The following is a 19,566-nucleotide window of genomic DNA, read 5'->3' on the forward strand; positions in this document are numbered from 1 at the left end:
TGATACCAATTTTCTGGTCTTTTTTCCATCTAGCCTGCAACTTTCCATACTGAAACCAGGTTTGAATTACTCTTTCCTCTCTTAATACATTCAAAGGCTTTAACTGTAGTACACCTCTTTCTATGTTAAGAAGCTCTTTATATGTAATTACATCCTGTTTTTGTTCTATACTTAAAAATCCTGTCCACCTTCTTATTATATACTAAATAAGCATGCCAACCATATACCAAATCATATCCCTCAATATTCAATATTCTGTCCTCTGTTAAGTTAATCCAATCACTAATTGTTGATAAAACTACTGCTTCATAGTATAATTTTAAGTTGGGCATTTTCAAACCTCCTCTTTCACTTTTATCTTGCATTATTTTAAGTTTTATTCTCAGTCTCTTCCCTGCCCAAACAAAGTTATTAATACCTTTCTGCCATTCTTCCAAATTTGCATCTTTTTTGAGTATTGGTATCATTTGAAAAAGAAATAAAAACTTAGGCAAAACGTTCATTTTTACTACTGCTATCCTTCCCAGCAAAGACAGTTGTAATTTTTCCCATTTGTTCATCTCTGTCTGTATTTTGTGCCATAATGGTTCATAATTATACTTGTGTAATTTCCCATTTGAAGTTGTGATATAAACTCCTAAATATTTAACCTTTTTTACTATCTCACATCCTGTTACTCTTTATAATTCTTCTTTTTTATTTATATTCATATTTTTAACTATCATCTTTGTTTTCCCTAGATTTATTTTAAACCCAGATACTTGACCATATTGATTAATTATATTCATTAAACCTATAGCTGATTTCCCCAGTTGGGTTAAAGTTACAACCAAGTCATCTGCAAATGCTCGTACTCTGTATTCATAATGCCTAATCTTAATTCCCTGTACATCATCTGAATCACATATTCTGTTCAGCAATAATTCCAAAATTAAAATAAACAATAATGGAGACAGGGGACATCCCTATCTTGTTCCTTTTTCGATTTTAAAACATTCTGTTAAACTACCATTAACTATAATTTGTGCTGTTTGTTTCTGATATTTTGCGTTAATAGATTGTATAAAATACTCTCCAAACTGCATCTTTTGTATTATTTTCATTAGAAATTGCCAATTTACTTGGTCAAATGCTTTCTCCGCATCTAAGAATATAAGCACTGCAGGGACTTGGTTATTCTTCCTCAAATACTCCAGTACATTAACAATTTGTCTTACATTACTTTTCATTTGTCTCTCATGTATAAAACCAGATTGATCATTGTGAATCATTTGTTGCATAACTGACATTAACCTATTTGCTAGTATTTTAGCAAAGATTTATAATCTGTATTAAGTAGTGATATAGGCCTATAGTTTTTTGGCTGACTATGATCTTGATCTTTCAGAATCAGGGAAATAAAGGCTGTTCTCCAAGATGGTGGTACCCTTCCTCCCAATTGTATTTTACTAAATAGTTCCTTAAGGGGTTCTACCATTTCTAGTTGTAAATTTTTATAGTAAAGCACTGTCAATCCATCTGTACCAGGGACCTTACCAACTTTTAATTGCTTAATTACCAGGAGAATTTCCTCTGTGGTTATCGGTTGATTAATTCTTTCCCTTTGCTCATCTGTAACTATGGGCATATTCTCCTTCTCCAAATATCTATCTATATCTATAACTTGTATTTTATCACCAGCATACAGTCTCGTATAAAATTCTAAAAAGGCCTTTTTAATCATATTATGTTGATACACTTCTTTACCTTTGTACTCTATCTTCTCTATAGTGCGAGACTTTTGTTTTTTCCTTAACATATATGCTAACCATCTACCTGGTTTATTTGCATTGCATTTATTTGCATATAGCAAATTAGTTGCTTCCTGGTCTGACATCAACATGTTAAATTGCCGTCGCAGTAAAGTAATTACTTCTTTTGTCTTCTTATCATCTGGGTTAGATATTAGCACCTGCTCTTTCTTTTTATCTCCTCTTCTAGTTCCCTCCATTTTTCCCCCTGTCTATGTCTTTGTAGGTTATTCAAATTTATTAGAACACCTTTCATATATGCTTTACTTGCATCCCAAACCATTTCCATGGGTGCTCCCTTATGCATGTTAAAAACAAAATATTCTTTCAATAGTTTTTTACATTATATCACATTTCCCTCATATCAAAATAATTTTTCATTTAACCTTCAAGACCTCCTAGACCCCTCTCCATATTCCAGTTCCATCCACACCAGATTATGATCTGTTAGGATTCTCGGGCATATCTTCGTCTTCTTCACCCTGGAAAGAAAGTCATTCGTAATTAATATAAAGTCAATTCTAGAAAAGGATTGGTGCCTATCAGAAAAAAATGTAAAGTCTTGTTAACATTCCGTTCATGCCAAATATCTCTCAGTTCCATATCATCCATCATGTCGAAAAAAGATTTAGGCAATCTTGCTCGTATTTGGGTATTTTGCAAAAGTCCCTTCTTGTCTTTCATAGTATCCAATACTCCATTCCAGTCACCCAATAATATACACGATCTATAATCCCATTGTATTAATTTAGTATGCAGCAACTTGTAAAAATTTTATTGTTGTTGATTGGGAGCATATACTCCCGTTAAGAGTATTTTCTTTCCTTCTATTAACAATTCAATTGCAATATATCTTCCTTGAGGCTCTGCTTCAATTTATTTAGCCTTTAAGTCTTTCCTTAAATATATAGCTATGCCATTTTTCTTCTCCGGAGCAGATGCCACAAAGTGTATTCCTAGTCTTGCATTTATCAAATATTTCTGGTCATTTATTCTAATATGTGTTTCTTGCAAACAAATTACATCATTTTTCAATTGTTTCAAATAGTGAAATTTTTTTTCCCCTTTTTTGTGGTGAATTTAAAAATTTAAGGTTAAAGATTTAATTGTCATCTTTAGCCCCCTGAAGCTTTTTAAGAGCCACCTGGAAATCCTGCTGGAATTTCTTTTTCAGTCTGGCTCCCCCACAGTTTCTGTATTTGTATTTATAGTTTCTTGAGTTGTTGTCTGAGCTTGTTGCATCTTTAATTCTTGTTCTTTATATTTAGTTACCGCTCGAGTTTGTCTTTGTTCCATAACTCCTTCTGTCTCCTCAAATAATTCCAAGGCTTGAACAGCACCCGAAAGTTGCTTTAAATCTTCTTGTGTACTCAGGGCACCTCCTTGGGCTTTTACCTGGGTAGCTTCCTTTCTAGCCTCCCCTGCTTCTTTCCTTCTTCTGGCTCCTGAAGATGGTGGGTATCCAGCCTTTAGTACATTGCTGTAAAAATCTCTTGCCTTCCAGACTGAGTTAAGATGATTTCTTTCTCCTAAATAATTCACCGCCAATCTGGCTGGAACCTCCCATCTATACTGTATCTGGCGATTTCTAAGTTGATTTCATCAACTAGGAATGCATAGTCCTTTCTGGATCTCAACATTTTAGGGGGAGTTTCCTTCAGTACTGCCATCTCCTGTCCTGCCACCTGTAGCTTGTTTTTAAAAGTCATTTGTAATATTCCATTCCTTGTTTTCCTGGTAACAAAATAGATTACAATATCTCTTGGTAGTTGTCTCTGTCTAGCAATCCATGAGTTAACATGATAGATTTTGTCAATCTGCCAATCATATTCTGTCTTTGGTTCGCCAATTAACTGAGCAAAAGCTTCTGCAAAAATCTCTTTCAAATTTTCTTGGTTATTTTCTTTCAGGCCTCTTATTCTCAAAGCAAATTCCATCACTCTATATTGTGTCATTGTGACTTCTGCCTCTGTCTTATCGATCTTGATTTGAGCTCATCAACTTTGTTCTCCAAGTTCACATTAGACTGATTAATTTCTTCTATCCTATCCTCCAGCGATGTTACATAACCAAGCAAGCCCTTAAATGCATCCACAATATCCTCTCTTATTTGTTGATTGCGGGTTTGGATTAAATCCTTAATTCAGACATTTCGTGAGACACATCTTTAAAAGCAGTTATAATTTTTTCTTGCAAAACAGAGGCTTGTGCCTTTAAAGCGCCTTGGAGGGCTTCAAGTGTCAATGTTTGTGCATCTGCTGGGTAAGAAAGACTGCAGTTTGGATGGCTGAGTTGGGGAGCTTCCAGCACTCTTGCGAGCACCTATTTTTGTTTGCTTTGAAGTCATTTCCAAATATTCAAATCACACTTTCCAGCAGCCAAGTTATTGAGTCCAAAAAGTCCACTTAATCCCCAAATTTGTTAGATCTTATAGTTTATTAGTAAACCAATGCTGTTTTCTTTAATCTTGAGCTCTTTGTTCTTTTAAAGTTGAGTCCATTGATTAGAACAAGGTTAATGACGTTAACAAGTACTTAACAAGTACTTTCCTTTTAAGTTTCACTTTCACAACACCCTTTAACTTTCAGGTGGCATCTTCATTTCCCTTTTGTTCCCCTCAATCTTTACAGAAGGAAGTAATACTGCATCAGAGTTAAAGTTTGTACTTGCAAGTATAAACACTCCTGTCTTTGCTCTGCCTGCTTCTTATTCAAATGTAGATTAAATGTTGTTTGCAGGGATGGTCGCAGCGTTTTGTTCTGCTACAGCAGAAATGTCCCGGATGCGGAGCTCTGTCGGGCCGCTGAGGAGCTATCACCCTTCGAGCCCCAGAATTGCTCCTCGGGGTCTAGGGGAGCTCTACCCTTGCCCAGCTGCTCACCTCCCCCTCTTTTCTCGAGGGGAAAGTTTTCAAACCGCTAGACAGCTGCTTTACGCTGTTCTAGCAGCTTATATGCAATCACAGAGCTGGCGTTCCAACAGGAGCGTATTTCAACGCCTATGGTGCCCCTGGAAGTCCCAAAAGCCGCTTTCTTGAAAGTGGTTTTTGGCTGCCCCACCTCTATGTCAGACATAGCGGCGGAGAGGGCAAAAGCCGCTTTCTAGAAAGAAAGAAAGTGCCAGCCCGCCAGCAGGTAAAAGACCCGCCTCTGCTGGCGGGCTGCCCCAAAACAGAGAAAGCTGGTAGCCTGCCCTCCCTGCCTCTCCTACCCCCTTCCCTCTGAGTGAAGAAACAAACTGTCAGCGTTCCAAATACCATGTAGAATTAAATCAGAATCAAAGGCAAAACAATGCTTAAAGTTCCAATTTAATAAAGCAGGCATGTTGGCATAATGCTTTGGGATTCCAACTCTGAAAGTTACATCAGAATCCCACCCAGTTAAAAGTTCATGATCTTGTCCCCACACCCACAGTCCATCACATGGTCCAATCTCCTTCTTCCACGGTGGTGTCCATGCCCAGCTTCTTCCGGTCAGGTGTACTGGTGCGGAGAACAAAGGATGACCTTGCACATATACTAAAATTGGAACGATACAGAGAAGATTAGCATGGCCCCTGCGCAGGGATGACATGCAAATTCGTGAAGGGTTCCATATTTTTGAATCAACCAATAACCTCGGGGGAAATCCTCCAGGTAGTTAAACAGCTAAAGGCAGGGAAAGCAGCGGATACAGATGGTTTGACAGCGGCTTATTACAAAAACTGACAATTAGAAATGGTAGAACCCCTTAAGGAATTATTTAATAAAATCCAAATGGAAGGGAAGGTACCCCCATTTTGGAAGATAGCTTTCATATCCCTGATACCTAAAGAAGATCAAGATCTTAGTCAACCAAAAAATTACAGACCTATATCATTACTTAACATAGATTATAAAAATTTTCCAAAAATATTAGTGAATAGGTTAATGTTGGTTATTCAACAATTGATTCATAATGATCAAACTGGTTTTATACAAGGGAAACAAATGAGAAGTAATGTAAGACAAATTGTTAATATACTGGAATACTTGGGAAAGAATAATCAAATCCCCGCAGCGCTTATATTTTTAGATGCCGAGAAAGCCTTTGATCGAGTGAATTGGCAATTTTTAATGAAAACAATGCAAAAGATGCAAATAGGAGAGTATTTTTTACAATCAATTAAAGCAATATATCAGGAACAAACAGGACAAATTATAGTCAATGGAAGTTTAACAGACCCATTTAAAATCGAGAAAGGTACGAGACAGGGTTGCCCCCTATCGCCATTTTTGTTTATTATAACCCTGGAATTATTGTTGAATAAAATACAGGGGTCAGATGATTTACAGGGAATCAAGATTAGGCATCAAGAATATAGACTACGTGCATTTGCGGACGATCTGGTTATAACATTAATCCAACCAGAGAAATATATCAAGGTTTTAATGAATATGATTAATCAATATGGCCAAGTATCTGGATTTAAAATAAACCTAGGAAAAACAAAGATGCTAGTTAAAAACATGAACACTAATCAAAGGGAAGACTTAGAAAAAATGATAGGATGTGAAATAGTTAAAAAGATTAAATATCTAGGAGTCTACATTTCAACTTCAAACGGGAAACTATATAAGTATAATTACGAGCCACTATGGCATAGTATACAGACAGAGATGAAAAATTGGGAAAAATTACAATTATCCTTGTTGGGAAGAATAGCAGCAGTGAAAATGAATGTCTTGCCTAAATTTCTATTTCTTTTTCAAATGATACCAATACTTAAAAAAGATGCAAACTTGCTAGGATGGCAGAAGGATATTAACAAATTTGTGTGGGCAGGGAAGAAGCCGAGAATAAAATTTAAAATTATGCAAGATGTACATGAGAGAGGAGGTTTGAAATTGCCAAATCTAAAATTATATTATGAAGCAGTAGTTTTATCACTAATCAGTGATTGGATTAACTCAACAGATGATAGAATACTTAACATCGAAGGGCATGATTTGGTATATGGTTGGCATGCTTATCTGTTATATGACAAGAAGGTGGATAAGAATTTTAAAAGTCATATTTTAAGGAATGCTCTATTGCAGGTCTGGAAAAAATATCAACATAAACTAAACGATAAGATACCTATGTGGGCAATTCCCAGACATGCAATAGAGAACATAAATATAGTACAAAAGCAGGATGTAACCACATACAGACAGCTTCTCACTTTAGAAAGAGGTGTATTACAACTAAAACCCTTGAATGTACTAAAAGAGGAAAAGGTAATTCAAACATGGTTTCAGTATGGGCAATTACAGGACAGATGGAAAAAAGATCAAAATATTGGTTTTGCGCAAAATGAGGTTATCTACTAAAACAAATTAGGGATCAAAGTCAAATGCATATAAAAAGGTTATACAATGTATTAATAGAAATGGATTCGGAAACAGAATTAGTCAAAGATTGTATGATAAAGTGGGCACAAAATTTTGAAGAACCAATAATGTTGGATACATGGGAAAAGATATGGGTAAGAAATGTAATATTCACGCAAGCCCAAAATCTGAGAAAGAACTTTTATAAGATAATTTATAGATGGCATTTAGATCCTAAAAAACTGGCCTGTATGTACCCGAATTTACAATCTAAATGCTGGAGATGTGTTTGTGTTGATGCTAAGGTAAATATTTGTAAAAGCCTTTTTTCCCCAAAAAAATTCAATAAAAAAAATGAAAAACAATATATTCCACAATTCTACTCCTTCTATTCCCCCCTCCCATTGACTATACTTAAAGAAACAGCATAATGAAATAAGAGTAAGTGTGGCAGGCCAAAATTATGAAAGGAATATAAATGCAGACCTGACTGCCCGACACAGAGAAAGAAAGCTGGTGGGCTGCCCATGCTGCCTCTCCTACCCCCTTCCCTATGAGTGAAGAAACAATCACACGCACACACAGACACAAATTACTTACAATTACTTACAAATTACATTAATTTTGAATTCCTCCCCCTCCCTCCGACTCACATACCTTTTCTAGCTGTTTCACAATCACAGAGGATTTTAACTCTGCTCTTGCCTGCCATCATGAAAATGTAAAAATATAAAAGGAAAAAGGCAAGAGCTGCTGAGGTCAGGTTGGGTTAGCTGCTGCCAGAGTCCCCAATGGATGACTCTGTTTAACTGTTTTAAAAAGCCTCTAAAAAAACACCCTCTACAGGAGGAGGCAAGAGAACCATGTGCCTCATCTGCATAAGAAATTTTTCTGCTTTTAACCCTTGCTTAACTCTGCTCAAGTGATCATAAAGTCTGACTAAATGAGGCATGTGGTTCTCCCGCCTCCTCCTGTAGAGGGCACTTTTTAGAGACTTTTTAAAACAGTTAAGCACTAAGCAGAGTCATCCACTGTGACTCTAGTAGCAACTACCTCAGCCTTTTTCCTTTTACATTATTTTTTCTTTTCATGATGACAGTGGTGAGGCTCTGCCTCCCCTGACTGCACATCACTGGATAGTACCACTATAGTATACTGGTGAGTTCTGGTCACCATGATATAAAAAAAGATGCTGAGACTGTAGAAGGAGCACAGAGAAGAGCAAGAAAGGTAATTATGGGTCTGGAGGCCAAATCATATGAGGATCAGTTAAGGGAATTATGTACTTCATGTCTAATGAAGAGAAGGATTAAAGGATGACATGACAGATCTTCCAATGCTTGAGGGGCTGTCACAAAGAAGGGGAATTATTCTCTAAGCAGTGACATGTGGTGAGGTTTATGGCTGGTGATGCACTGATACAATTTTTTTAGACTTGTGGCCTTCAACTCCCAGAATTCCACAGCTAGGCATGCTCAGTTTTTTTGTCCTTTGCGAAATAAGTTTCCTTCTTTCTTTTTCTTTTTCTTCTCCCTTCTCCTCCTTCCTCCCTCTCTCCCTCCCTCCTCCCGCTCTCAAACACACACACACACACACAGACAGAAGTTGAATTGGATTATCTCTCCTACCCCCTTCCCTCTCTCACTCAAACAAACTCTCTCTCAAACAAGCACACAGACACACACACACACACACACACACACACAGTTGGATTGGAGGGAGTCAGTGAAACCACAGGAGGAGGCAGGAAGCCAGTCAAAGAGCCATACTGGAGCACACACACTTTCCCCCAGCCCCAGAAGAATCCAGCCCAGCTTCACTGATTACAGGTTTGAAAAGACAACGTGGCTCTGCCTGCAATCAAACTACACTTGGGGAGGGAGAGCACTTTCCTCCAGCCTTTCCCCAAAGCCCCACACCAGGAGGATGAAGTTTGTATTCCTCCCCCTCCCTCCGACCCACACATACCTTTTCCAACTGTTTCAGAGAGGATTTCAACTCTGCTCTTGCCTGTCATCATGAAAAAAAATGTAAAAGGAAAAAGGCAAGAGCTGAGGTCAGGCTGAGCTAGTTGCTGCCTCAACGTGGATGACTGCTTAACTGTCACTGTGGATGACTCTGCTTAGTGCTTAACTGTTTAAAAAAGCCTCTAAAAAAGCACCCTCTACAGGAGGAGGCAGGAGAACGACATGCCTCACCTACATCAGGAATTTTTAGGCTTTTAACCCTTGCTTAACTCTGCTCGAGTGATCATAAAACACCTAAAGTCGGACTATTTTTTTTTTTTTGCTTCTAGAAAGGAATGGTTTTTTTTCATCATAAAAAGTTTTTATTTTCCATTTTCATAGCATATAATCACATGTATACTATTACATAGTCAATATCAAGTTGTATTATTAAGTACTTACATCAATTCATCTTATCATCAACTACCAAAGGGGAAAAAAACCCAGTTATTGGCTCTTCTGCTCTCCATACACCATATTTATACCTTATCCGACACTTTCTTCCCCTTCTCTCCTCCCCCTTTCTACATCCTGTCTTCCGTCCATCATTTTCTACTCTACTTCCCCTTCCTTTCTCCTTCTCCTCTCTCCCCTTACCACTCCTCCTTATACACCTCATCTTCCCCCTCTCTCCTATCTCTCTCTTCCTATCTTTCTTCTCTCCTCTGCTTCCCACTCTTCTCTAATTCACCTGGTATATTTCAGCTTCTGAGCAAACTCCCTTTTGTGTTGATGGTATTTATAATTCCATTTCAATATACATAAAAAAGAAAAAAATAGCAGTATACATGTACAATCATCCAACATTCCTCCTCCAACTTAGTAAACTTCACTCCCTCCCCCCTCCCCCCAACCCCCTCAACCTTCCCCCACCCTGACTTCCCAGAACCAATACAAGGTATAAATCTTTAACAAAAACAGTTTCAGATATACTTTAAAAAAACGTAGAAAGTTAATAACATCTTTGAATTGAGCTTAGCTCCTCCTTGCTAGGCTAACTATAAACAATTTGTATCATTTCTAATCTTAATCATAAGATATCTGAAATTTCCTAGACCCATATTTATTTTGAATATAGTCAATCCATTTTTCCCAGTCTCGTTTATATCTCTTGTTTGAATTATCCTTGAGATATGCAAATATTTTAGCCATCTCTGCTAAGTTTGTGATTTTCAATGTCCATTCCTAGATAGTAAACAAATCTTCCTTCTTCCAGTATTGTGCCACCATCAATCTAGCTGCAGTTATCAAATGCAACGTCAAGTTAATCTCTACTGCTGTACAGTCAGTAATTATACATAACAAAAAATAGGTGGGGGTAAACTTTATCCTTTTTTTTTAGAACATTTTGCATAATCCATCATATTTTTTTGCAAAATACCTTAAACTTTTTATAAATCTACCATGTCATTTAATTAATATTGATGTTTTTTCCCAACCCGTAGCAAGGCATTCCCCAGAGCATGACCTTTAAAATTCTCATCCACTTCTTTATTATACAGCAAACAAGCATCCATATACCAAATCATACCCTTCAATACTGAACACTCCATTTCCTGCTAAATTGATCCAATTGCTTAACATTCCATATTAGAGACTTAAGTTACCATCATTAGCCCCCTGAAACTTTTTAATAGCCATCTGAACATCTTGGAATTTAACCTTTGGCCTAGCTCCTCCCACTGTTTCTGATGTAACACCTGTATGCTCCTGAACGATGGCTTGTGTACGTTGCTTTCTTAATTCCTGTTCCATTCGTCTGGTAACCACACGGTCTTGTCTTTGTTCTTTAGCTTCTTGTACCTCTGAAAGAACAAGTTGATCCCCCCTTGTTAAAACTTGAGTGGTTTGCTTTCCATCATATCCTTCTTGTTCTCTTTGTCTAAATCTAGAGAAAGAGGGTTGTCCACCCTTCAGTACGTTGGTGTAGAAATCTTGTGCCTTCCATACTGTATTGAGGCGATGTCTTTTTCCAAGGTAGCTAAATGCGATGCCAGTTGGTGCGTTCCATCTAAACTGTTTCTGGCGATTTTTAAGCTCTTCCACTAAAAGGCATAGTCTTTCCTAGATCTCAGCATTGTAGGTGGTATCTCCTTCAAGACAGTCACCTCCCGACCCCCGATTTGAAGCTTATTTTTGTAGGATTACTGTAATATCGTGTTTCTCACATCTCTAGTGACGAAGTAGACCACTATATCTCTTGGTAATTGTTTTTGTTTTGCCAGCGAGGAATTAATGCAGTAAACCTTTTCAATTTGCCAATCAAGATTCTCTCTTGACCTTCCCGCCATCAGGTCGAAGGCTTCAGAGAGAGTCTGTTTCAGTTCTCTTGTGTATTTTCAGGGAGGCCCCTTATCCTTAAAGCAAATTCCATTTGCCTATACTGTAGCATTATGATTTCATTTTCTGCATCGCTAACCTTTTGCTGGACCGCCTCCATCTTCATTACCAAGTTCATATTAGAGTCACTAAGATCTTCTAACTTTTCTTCAAGGCCCTGTGCATAACCAGCTAGCGAATTCAGAGCCATCAGAAAGTCCCCTCTAATCATTTGGTTACATGTCATAACTTTTTGCTTAGAAGCCATCTCAAACTTAATCTTCTTTAGTCAGTTAAAAAGTCCAGGCAGTCCAATTATACAGCAATTGCTATTTGTTTTGATAATAAATCACTTCTTGGTAATAAATCACTTTTAGGCTTCGGAAAAGTTCTATCCGAGACACGCCCCTCCTACACAGCTTGGCGCCATTTTTATAGAACTTTCAACAAGTAATCAGCAGAAGGAATTCTTTGCAAATGGAGCTAAGGATTTATACATACAATTAAGATGTTCACAGGTATTGGTTCAGCTCGGCTTGAAGTCCATAATAAATCATTGTGCTGAGGATGAGCGAAAACCTTCGTTCTGTAATAAAAGGCAGAATGAATCCCGGCTCAGAGCTGCCATGCTACAGCCAGTGCTTTCCCCTTTCCCCCAGCGTTTAGGCTGAAAGGGCTAGTTGGAAAGCTTCCGATGCATAGCTTCTCATCTCTCTCTTCTAAGCCCGAAGGGAGGATAAATAAGCTGCCAAACATCTTGATAGATTGCTGTTTAGACAGATTAACGACGCCAAGATTCCAGAGCTGTTAAAGATAACAACCCTCTGTCAGGCTCCGCCCACCGGAAGCCTAAAGTCAGACTAGATGAGGCACGTCATTCTCCTGCCTCATCCTGTAGAGGGCGCTTTTTAGAGGCTTTTTTAAACAGTTAAGCACTAAGCAGAGTCATCCACGGTGACTCTGGCAGCAACTAACTCAGCCTGACCTCATCTCTTGCCTTTTTCCTTTTCCTTTTCTTTTCATGATGACAGTGGTGAGGCCCTGCCTCCCCTGCCTCCCCTGACTGCATGTCACTGTCTCTAAGGCACCTGAGGGCAGGACAAGAAGTAATGGGTGGAAGCTCATTAAAGACAGATCCAACCCAGAAATAAGGAGAGATTTTCTGACCATGAGAACAATTAACAGGTGGAACAGATCACCTCCCAGAGTTGTAACATTGTAATGACAGTTTACACAAGATAATTCAAATTGCAAAGCAGGCAGTAAAATGACAGCCACTTTATAAAAAAAGACAGAGAGACCTACTATTAAAATAGAATAGCCGCAAGTAGTCCAAATCTCCGAAGATGAAGTCAGAAAAGCTAAGACTAAGAATGAACTAGGAACAGCTATCGAAAATATTTTTTTGTCCAGGATGGAATAAGGTCTCCTGTCTTGGGCAGCAGTTGGACTAGAAGATCTCTGAGGTCCCTTCCAGCCCCGTGAGTCTATGATTCTAGTCGACCAGAGAGGATATAAAAGACTGCTGCAAAAATGTAGGTTGGATCAAGAGATCAGATTGAAGGGATGCAGCACTAGAGTGCAAATATGAACTAATTAAAGCAAGAACTGACGTCTCCATTATTCCTGTTCATATGTCAACCTGATATTTTGGATGCAGTGAGTTCACAAGAAACTCCTAAATGGTTTGAGCAGCTTAAGTAGAAAAACAATCCACTTTGACAAGCCTTTAACACGGAGGAATATTATGTCTAGAGCACCAATCCATAGCTCTAGGGGAGAAAGCTGGTTGTTAAATTAAGCCATGGAAGGGCGGGGACAGGCTCAGAAGCCATGACCTCTCAGGCTGGGCCATTCTCCTTCCTTCCCTTTTCAGGTGAATAAAAAACCGTTAATCCTGGCAATTGGCTCCACTTAGTCCATCAATCCATCACCCTCACCCTCTCCTGCCTCAGAGCCCCCTCATGAAGGCAGGAGGAGCAGCGGAGGCTCCTGCTGCTTCTACTGCAAGAGGTTTGGGGAGGGGAGCAAGGGTCCAGAGAAATGCTGCTGGCTGCTGAGGTACACCCCCGCAAGCTCCCAGTGCTGCATTGCATGTAACCCAGCCAAAGGGCCCCAACTGCCTTGGCCCCTTGGCTCCCCTGATGAAGAGTTCTGCCCGAGGGTTTTTTCTGGCAGGTTCGTGGCTTTCTGAAACTTCCTCCAGTGATAATTGGACAGAGGCTGAAGGAACTTTGATAAATGCTGCATTTTATCATTCTTCAATTTCTTTCTTTTTGGTAAATTGGCAAGCACCTTTCATAGCATCATGCAATGTTGCTTAATAAAATTAACTTAAAGATTTCTGACATTTCACTATAACGCCCTCTTCTCTTAATAGGAAGAAATTGCACTATATACTTCTGCTTACAAATAAGAGGGATTTGTTCCAGTTTACAATATAGCATGCCTATATCTAAAAATAATGACATTAAAGGCAAAAGAGGCAAAATGATAAGACAGATGCTCAGAACCAATTTCTGCATATATTCAAAATATTATTTGTGTGTTTACATATGGTCCCAACGTGTCACCAGGTCTTTTGCTCAACTTTCTGGATTGCCTCTTAAGTCACTTTGCTCATATTATTTCAAGATGGTTTCATTTGCACAGTCCTTCCTGTCCTTCTGGATGGATGGCAAATTCTCATTAATACTAATGAAGGCTCTATCTTGGGGGAGCTGTTGGATAATTGATTACTTATCTTATGACATACAGACAGACAGAAAGACAGACAGACACAAACACACACATCAAAAGGCACCGTCTTCTAGTACAAGCTTGTTCCCATAGTTGAGTTGGCCCCCGATACTTGCAGGAATGGGGGGCAGCAGGGGGGAAGTTTGCCCCTTCCCCTTGAGCATGGAAAGGTTCAATGCTAACCTCCATTTGCCTCTGGTGTTCTGCGTCAACAAATGCCTGTGTAAGTCCCTGGAAATCCCCCCTCCCCAAAAGTGTTTCCCAGGGTTTAAGCGCAAAGCAGCAGAGTTCTGTGCAGCCAGGGAGCATTTTGATTTTCATGGGAAATGTGCCCCGCTCTTCAGTTTTCAAACTTCAATTAAGTTGTTCACAAGCACAATCAAGGTGGGGGAAGACAATATTGTTTAAGGAAGCCAAATAAGGCAACAGGCATGACCAGAATAGAGACAAAGATAGTAGGGAAGTCAACCGTTTGCTTATAAAGAGGCAGATGAATTCCCACCCCTTTTTTGACCAAGCAAAGTGGGTGTCCCTCCTTTGGTATAACCCATAATAGGGTTCTCGGGGTGGCAGAATGATTGGGCTGTTTCAACGGAAGTGTTCCACTGAACTGCATCCCTAGTTTGAAAAAATATATTGACTTCAAATCTGTTATCATGGATTGCACCGATGGATCCATTCTCACAGCATGTGAGGCCACATTTATTTTTCTACCAGGGACTTTCTCAAGTGAATACAGAATGACAGAGTTTCAAGGGATCTTGGAGGTCTTCTAGTTCAAACCCCCCCCCCCTTTCTCAAACAGGAGATCCTATGCCATTCTGGGCAAAAGGTTGTCCGGTCTCTTCTTAAAAACCTTCAGTGATGCAGTACCTGCAGCTGATTAATTGTTCTTAATTAATTTAACACTGACATGAAATTTCTCCTTAGTTCTAGGTTGGATCACTCTTTCATGATGAATAAAATAACAAACGTGGAAGGTACCTTGGAGGTCATGTAGTCCAGCCCCCTGCTCAAGCAGGGGAATCTAACCCATTTCAGACAAATGGTTGTCCAATCTCTCTTAGAAATCCCCAGTGATGGAACACCTACAACCTCTGAAGGCAAGCTATTCCACTGCTCGATTGTTCTCATGTTAGGAAATTTCTTCTTAGTTCTAGGTTACTTCTCTCCTTGATTAGTTTCCATCCATTGGTTCTTATCTTACCTTAGGGTGCTTTGAAAAATAGTTTGCACCCACATTGTTGTGGCAGGCCCTCAAATACTGGACTATGGCTATCATAGCTCCCCTAATCCTTCTAAACATACCTAATTTCCACAACTATACCTCATATATTTTAGCCTCCAGCCCCCCAATCATCTTTGTTGCTCTTCTCTGCATTCTTTCCAGAGTCTTCCATCCATTACTTCTTGTCCTGCTCTCAGGTGTGTTAGAGAATAGGTTAATCCACTATTCTCTGTGACAGCCTCTCAAATATTGGGAGATTGCTACCATGTCACCTTTAGACCTTCTCCTTGTACAATTAGACATATCTAATTCCCACAACCGTTCATCTTATCAGTCTGTCAAGTCCGCTATCGTGTCCTGCCATTCTGTTGGAAGGGTGGGGGGAGAACAGCCTACTGGCATTTTCTGCATACCTTTCCTTTTCCTGTAATGGCTTGGCAATTAGGGAGGGGCATTGTCTTAGGAGATGGAGTACACGCCCCCCCCCCATCCAGTTCCAGCCTGGTTTCAAAGCCATCCATGCCCTGAGAGAGAAGTGTTATCTGCTTAGCACCTCAGCATTCTCAAAACAATCTTGCAGCATCACATCGGCTGCCGAGGGATTGCTCAGTGGGGTTGGGGTTGGGGGCATGAGAGAATTGCTTTGTGTGAGCTTTTTCAGATTCCACCTGATTTTACTGCAACCACATTCTCTCAGTAAAAGTTCTTTTGATTCAACTCATGGAGTCAAGAGTTCTGTTTTCCTGAGAGACCAGCTAGAGCAGTTCCTTATACCTTCTGTACCTTGATCCTATCTTCTATAAAGTAGGCTATTCCAGCCAGCTTGGTGTCATTAGTTCCCTTTTTATTCCCTCATATGAAAATACTAGCTGAATACCTATGCTCCACTACGAAACTATGTGATCGGGCTTGATAAATGGACACTTGTAGTTTCAAAATTAATGAGTAGTTACCACTGACCTCTCCTCTCCCCTTTTCGCTCTCAGACTGGCTCCACAGAAGCCTCATTTTCTCTCCTCTCCATTCTCTCCCACAGCCTGTCCCCACAGAAAGCTCCCCTGTCCCCTACCGATCTCTCCCTCAGGGGCTTCCCCACAGAAGCCGCACCTATCCTATCACCTTCTCTACCTCAGGCTTGTCGCAGAGAGGCCCTACCTATCCTATGATTTTCTCTCCCTCAGGTTTTTTTTTTTTTTTAAACTGTTTATTTCATTTTCATTTTCATTTTATACAATCACTTATATACTGTGCATTTTTTAAAAAAAGGGAAAATCAATGAACACAACTCATCTTCCACCATAGAAAACCAACATAGCACTTCAATCCCCCATACACCCTTTCTTCTCCCCCTCCAACTTTCATTTCTCCCCTCCAACATTCCCCTCTTCTACTTCCCTTCCCCCTCAAACATTCCTTTCTCCCCTTCCCTCCATCTCACCCTCCTTACATTCCCCTCTCACTCCCTCTTTACTTCTCCCTCTTCTTTCCCTCTACTCCTCACTTTGGTGTATCTCTACAATTCATTAATCTATTCAGTTTATAAGAAAAATGAAAAGAAAAAAGAGAAAAAAAAGAAAAAAAAGAAAAAAAAGAAAAGAGAGCAACAGTATACAAGTGCATTCTTATTGTTCTGAAAATTGGGACTGTATTTCCACCCTCCACCCTCCCCCCCTAAACCCCCCTCCCTAACCCCCTTTCGGCTTCCCAGGTCCCATACCCGGCATAACTTTTTATCAAGCACAGTCTGGAGTATATTAAAATCAAATAACTTTAGAATTAAAAGATAAAAGATAAATGAAAAACAAAAAAAAAGGAAATAGTAAAAAAAAGAAAAAAAACCACACACACACACACAAAAAAAGGAAAAACGGGAAAAGTCAACAAATTCTCTACATTAAACTCAGCTTCCCATCATTTTTAAATCTTAAACAATGTACCTCATTCCTAATTTCAGTTATTTTATTACTTGCAGGATTTCAAACTATATTGAAACCAAGTAAGTTAATTAAATGGAATTCCAGCGAAGGCCTTATCTCTTTATCTAAATATCCAAACCTTTGATTTATCTCTTTTACCTCCTTCTCTATTAAACCATTTAAACATTCAAATACTTCTCTCGGTTTCCTTTTCCAACTCCTCCCATCCTGCCTTTACCCGTGTCCATATATATATTTTATTTTCATCCGTACTCCTCTTATATTTGCTTCACCTTCCTGCAGACTCTATAGGTATATCTTTCCAAACATTATATTCAAATAACAATTTATACAAAGATCAGCTTACTTTCTGTCTCAAAATAAACTCTACTTAAACCTTCACTACCCTCCCATCTACCCCACACTTCCCAGCTCCATTCAACCCGAACCACAATCCAAGAAGATCACGATCTCCGCTCTCCTCACCCTAAAAAATAAATCATGAACAATTAAGTAGAAATTCAAAGTTATCCATCAAATCCTGTTTAAATCCCATACAATATATATTCCAAAATCATCGCCACTTCTTTCAGTCTCTTTCAGTCTCAATGTCTCCATCGTCAGTATGCAGCTATACTGTTTTACCCAAGACAGAAATCACAAAGTATTATTCAGATTAAAAATTAAGCAAATGTTTTAGAAGCATAACTAAGTCTTTATTCTCTACTCTTCTGCCCTTCCGGAGGGGGAAAGCAATGCCTCTCGCCTTGTAGCCACGTGTTCCGCTGTTTCTCTTCTCCTTCTCCTTGTCTTTCTCCATGTCCGGGTAATTCAGGAAGTCCCGCCTTCAGAATATTATAATAGAAATCTCGGGCTTCCCAAACAGAGTTGAGGCAATGTTTTTGGTTATCAAATGTAACAGTAATACCAAAAGGCACTTCCCATCTGTATTGTATCTGAGAGTTTCTGAGTTCCTTAGTTAAGAAGGCATAGTCTCTTCTGGCTCTTAATATTTGAGGTGATATTTCTTTAAAAACAATCAAGTCCTGTCCATCAATTCGCAGCCTCTTATTGTAGAACTCCTGTATTATCGCGTTTCTGGATTCTCTTGTGGCAAAATATATAATTATGTCCCTCGGAAGTTGTCGCTGTTTTGCTACGTACGAATTATGGCGATAGATTTTTTGAATCTGCCAATCAAAGTTAAGTCCCGGACTTCCCACTGAGCGACTAAAAGCCTCAAAAAAGGTCTGTTTCAAATTCTCCTGCTCATTTTCACGCAATCCCCTAACTCTTATTGCAGACTCAGTCTTCTTATAATTTATCATGACAAGTTGTTTTTGCGCAATTTGGATTTCCTGTTGTAATATTTCAATTTTAGATGTCAGGTTGGAATTAGCTTCTTCCAAAAGTTCCAATTTATCCTCCATTCCAGCAATATAATCTGTCATAACATTCATAACCTCGATCATATCCTCCTTTGTTTGAGCAATTTTGGCATCAAGTCTGTCATAAAAGTCTGAAATAAATTTTTGCATTTCCTCTCTGAACTCTTTAAGGATTTCAAAAAAAAATTCTTTCGTTAGGAAATCTCCAGTAGAGGGCGTAGAAGGCAAGGACAGCGGCTTTGTAACAAATGCCTGAGATGAGCGTCTGGGTTTCGATTTCGGTGCCATGATAAAAAGGGAAGCAAACAGAGTCTCTGCTCACGTTAATTTGAGATAAGGTAGTTTCAACAAACCCCTGGCAATCAATAAAAAGAAATCTTCGAGGGAACAGGGCTAATTAGTTTATAATCCCTTAAGTCTGTCCAGGAGGTTGAAGATATATCGTTATAGCAAATGCGGAAGTTACAAAATCGCCATTTTTTTTAAGAAAAAAAAAAGGTTAAACAAAAGGAGTCTTTTATAAAATTGAAGCTGGTATTTTAAATAGAGAAAAAGGAAAAATTCACAGGTATGTTCACTGCCCGGATTGATCTTAAATGGGTTAATTACAAAGGCTTGTTCTGGGGGGGGAAGTAACTCGCCTAGAGCTGAAAAAAAAACAGCTGAGAAGATCTGGCCGGAGTAAATGACTCAGCTTTCGTTGATTCACTCTCTTTCGTTCGCAGCCAAAAAGAAAAAAAAGGCTACGAACTTCAAAGAGGACTCTAACTGGCTGAGGGACCCTCCCTACTTTTTCCTTGCCTGGAAAAAGAGATATCTAAGATCTTAAATAGATATACGAACCAGAACTC

General features: G+C 39.0%; 1 non-coding gene and 1 pseudogene across 1 annotated transcript; one reads left to right on the forward strand and one right to left on the reverse strand.

The window, feature by feature from the left end:
* Positions 1-554: 554 nt before the first annotated feature.
* On the reverse strand, positions 555-4,864 carry LOC148048913 (uncharacterized; annotated as a pseudogene).
* A 417-nt stretch (positions 4,865-5,281) lies between these two features.
* Positions 5,282-5,390, forward strand: LOC148048914 (U6 spliceosomal RNA). The gene has a single exon (XR_015695737.1). It is a non-coding gene; the product is annotated as a U6 spliceosomal RNA (small nuclear RNA).
* The last annotated feature ends 14,176 nt before the right edge of the window (positions 5,391-19,566 follow it).

Source organism: Thamnophis sirtalis, unplaced genomic scaffold, assembly GCF_051295495.1.
Source record: "Thamnophis sirtalis isolate CommonGarterSnake01/CBP01778 unplaced genomic scaffold, rThaSir2_p1.2 scaffold_2, whole genome shotgun sequence".
In the NCBI taxonomy this organism is placed as follows: Eukaryota; Metazoa; Chordata; class Lepidosauria; order Squamata; family Natricidae; genus Thamnophis; species Thamnophis sirtalis.